Source organism: Acinonyx jubatus, chromosome D2 (genome assembly GCF_027475565.1).
Source record: "Acinonyx jubatus isolate Ajub_Pintada_27869175 chromosome D2, VMU_Ajub_asm_v1.0, whole genome shotgun sequence".
NCBI classification, from domain to species: Eukaryota; Metazoa; Chordata; class Mammalia; order Carnivora; family Felidae; genus Acinonyx; species Acinonyx jubatus.
In genome coordinates, this window is record NC_069393.1 from 11067915 (window position 1) to 11071963 (window position 4049).

The window sequence follows — 4049 nt, forward strand, 5'->3', positions numbered from 1 at the left end:
GCAAATAAAAGCACCCAACTTGACACAACGGGAGAAGTTCAGAGAGGAAAAGTTACACAGAGGTTAAATATAAATAGAGTGTGTATGAATGACTGTTTAATTTGTTATGAATCATAGAAGGACAGAATCACACATTAAGAAATCACCCGATTCCTATAAAATTAGCCAGTATAAAACATCGTGTCCAATGGGTGTCAGTGGCCTTGGCAGAGCAGAGGGTTGGTGGCCTGGGGAGTCTGAGAGAGCCCAGCAGGCACATGCCCTATGTGTGTGGCCTGCCCCGGGTGTTTACACGTACAGTGTGGTCCAAGGGCAGGGAGTGGGTGATCCGGCATCTCATTCCTTCCGGCCCTAAGCCTATCTAAAACCATTGCATTGAACAAGCAAGGTGTCGCTGAAGCAACTCCATTTTTGTTTCTTACTGCTTTCGTTAATCTGCCACATGGAGCTAATTATTCCCCTGTCCGGATGAACACTCTGGAAAATCCCGCCACTTCTCCGAGAAATTACCGCGATTCCATCTTGACTTGGAATGAAAGTCTCTGCACCTTCCCCACGTGAGCCTGCGTCCAAGCAGCCTGAGAGCAGAAGCCCGCATTCGGAAAGGGAGTGTTGGCTCACCCGTCTCTCTCCTACCCTTTCTCCCCGAGCTCTGGAACTCTGGTTTCTATTCCCCTTGAGCCGGTACACGGCGGACCAAAGGGGAGCAAGTGCTTACTACTTGTCCTGTCGTATTGCCAGCGTTTTCTGGACTTGATTATATTGAAAACTGACTCTCGTGTGGGATTCTTTGGAGGAGCCTATCTGTGGCTCCTTGGACGACGCACACGGTCTCTGTTCCAGATGCTCACTTACCTCTGCAGCTCTAAGCTATTTGGTGATGCCTCCGGTCTCTTCCGGTCTTCCAGGCAGTCCTCCAGATGAAAGACGAGCAACTGTGGCTCACGGGCCCCCATAGCCCACTTCTTTCCTAGCTTAGAAAGCAGCCGTGCAGGGCATCCCTCGATCTTTAGCTCTGCAGGTGGTCTCAGAAACCAGCTTGCTGATTCCCAAAGTGCAGGGTATATGCGTTATGCTCTCCAAGCCACCCTGGTGGCGTGAACTGGGGGGCAAGCAGGTGCATCTGTGCCCCTGGGGAGAGGGAGAATGGGGGAGGAGAGGAGGAGGGAGATTCATGGCACAGTAATACATTTCTCCAAAAGTCCGTCCCTGAAATGCACAATCTCTGACCTTTTAGAGCCTTGAGATGTGTGTTGGAGGCAGTCACCCAGAGGACATGACCTCTGGTTGACTCGCAGGCTGGACCCAGCGCCCGGAGCCTTCTCACCTCCTTCCCGGTCCTCCGATCGTGCACTTTGCTTGCCTTCTCACAGTGGAGGCTGCCCGGGAGAACAGCCTGCGGAGCAATGTGTCGTTGAGTCCCCGGGACTACGTACATTAACTGAATCCAGGTAAGTTCTCTACAGAAACTTTGAGGATTTCTTGGGGCGCCTGGGTGGCTCAGTCGGTTAAGCCTCTGACTTTTGGCTTCAGCTCAGGTCATGATCTCACGGTTCGTGGGTTTGAGCCCCGTATGGGAAGCACAGCCTGCTTGGGATTCTCTCTCTCTCTCTGTGTCCCTTTTCCCCTCTCCCCTGCTCTCTTTCCCTCTCTCTCTCAAAATAAATAGATACACTTTAAAAAAAAGTTTTTTTTTTAAAAGGAAACTTTTAAGATTCTTGTGAGCGTGTGTGGAGACCTACTCACCTTGAGGCTGTTGAGTCAAACTTGAAAAGTAGGTTTGTTGCCTTATTATACCTGCCACCTACCGTCTTTGGTGCCCCAGAGCGGGCTACAAACTGCCGGCAGGACGGGCGTTCAGGAACTTTCTTCCCCTCCCGGACTCGGTTTTAGTTGAAAGGAGTGCAGCCAAAACTGTAAACAGAGGAGGCACTGTGCTTCCAGAAAAATCTTAAGGAAAACACATTGCAGGCAACAGTAGTAGCTGTTGGATCGGGTCTACAGTAAAGTGTGGACTGATTCCACCAGTCAGCGTGGAAGTTGGGGGTAGTTCTCCAGAAAAGGGAGGCACCAACGTAGTTCTAGATGACCAGGATTATTTCTCATTTAGAGATGTTGGCATTCTTGCAAAGTATGTAGACTGAAGTAAGTCACTATTGACATGCTATCACATGAAGCTGCCCCTTCTAGACAATTCTGAATTCCGTCATCATGTGAAAATCGCCATGTCTCTCTCTTATGATAAACTATGACATCCCAAACCCCAAAACAAAAACGAAACAACCCACAAATAAACGCCTGCCGCCCATCAATCTGTAGCGGGCTCCCCTTTTCCTCTGGGGAGGGGGCCAGTTCATAAAACAACAATCTAAGAGGAAAAATGATTTCTCCTGTCTTTAGTGTAGGCCTTGCCTGGGAGTCTAACCTTTCAGTCTGGAGTATTGTTTCTACCGCATTAGGCCTCGACAGAAATTTCTGTCTTAAGGCTCCCAAGAGTTATTACATGTCTAAGAATTTATTAATTTTAGCCCACTGAAACCCATTTTGGAGATCTGACCTTCAGCACTGTGAGATAGTAAATTTGTGACATGTGAAGTCACTATGTTTGTGGGGTCCAGCAGCGGGAAGCTAATATGTTATCTGTATATTTGTGTGTTTCTACCACTAGATTCTGAGCTGCTTAAGGATATGGGTATTGTTTCATTCAAGTGCAGTGAAGTAGAAAAGCAAGTAGGGGGCGCCTGGGTGGCTCAGTCGGTTAAACGTCCGACTTCAGCACAGGTCATGATCTCACAGTCTGTGAGTTCAAGCCCCGCATCGGGCTCTGTGGTGACAGATCGGAGCCTGGAACCTGCTTTGGATTCTGTGTCTCCCTCTCTCTCTGCCTCTCCCCTGCTTGCACTCTGTCTCTCTCTCAAAAATAAAATAAAAAATTAATAAATTCTTTAAAAAAAACAGCAAGTAGGTCTAGATGTTAAAGTTTTTCCAATTTGAATTTATTAGAGGAAGTGGTTACATAGGTATCTGATGCATTAACAATCACTTCAGTCTTTTGAAGTATCAGTAAAAAATTGGCTTTATCATTTTTTTTCATTAATTGTTTGCATGTAAATTTTACATCAAAAGAGAAAAGAGGTTTGTTTCCAAATTCAACTGACAGTCGTATGAATATTTAACTTACTCTCGTCTCTGTCTATGTTTGGGTGCTTCATGAGATTGCTTCATGGAATCATGGGATCCTCAGAGATTATGTATTCTTATTTCTTTGTTTCAAGAAAACTTGCGATTTTGACAAGCTTCGATTAACTGATAGCTTGTGTCAGAGCTAAGGCTACAACTGATTTTGTGTTCAGTATTAATTTAGTATCTTCCTTAACTGAAAATCACAAGGAATAGTACATGCATGCATATACACGTATACGTCACTGTGCGTGTGTGCACACACACACACACAGATTATTTACAGACCACCCACAGATTCTGGAGATTGTGAGATAAATATATCTTTGAAGGACCATTTTTTCCCCAGCCAACCACAAGCATGCATGTGGTTTCAACAGAATGGATTGTCTTTTCTTCTCATGTCGGGTCTGGATGTGGAGTGTCAAATTTGTCGTGTTTTATAGCTCACAAGTGTTGCATACATTCTTTTGAATATATCGCATATTATTGGACAAAAATATTTTTTTTGAAAGGGACTTACTCATTTAGGGACTTATAATTTAGTGCTAGAAGTTTGAAATGCACACAAGTAACTGTAACAAAACTGATAAAGTCATTTTTGTTGTTGTTTCGAGAAGTACTCTGGTTGCTCGACAGAAGTGAGTCCATTGAAAACACTGGGTGCCCCAGACAGTGAAAAACCACCCTCTGAAGCAGAAATTCATCTAGTTATCATTGGGTATGTATTAGTCGTGTTAGTTAAATTTAGGCATCTTCATGACGAAGGTTTTCATTTCAAAAGTGATCGTGGCGTCCAAGCCTTAAGACCCTTTCGCACAAGGGACGCGTCAGGGTTTAATAATGGAAACCCAGTGCTCTGAAAGAAG

At 45.3% G+C, this 4049-nt stretch overlaps 1 pseudogene; it reads left to right on the forward strand.

Annotated features, from left to right (window-relative positions):
* The first annotated feature begins 1072 nt into the window (after nucleotides 1-1072).
* On the forward strand, nucleotides 1073-2144 carry LOC113596494 (10 kDa heat shock protein, mitochondrial-like; annotated as a pseudogene).
* Nucleotides 2145-4049: the final 1905 nt, after the last annotated feature.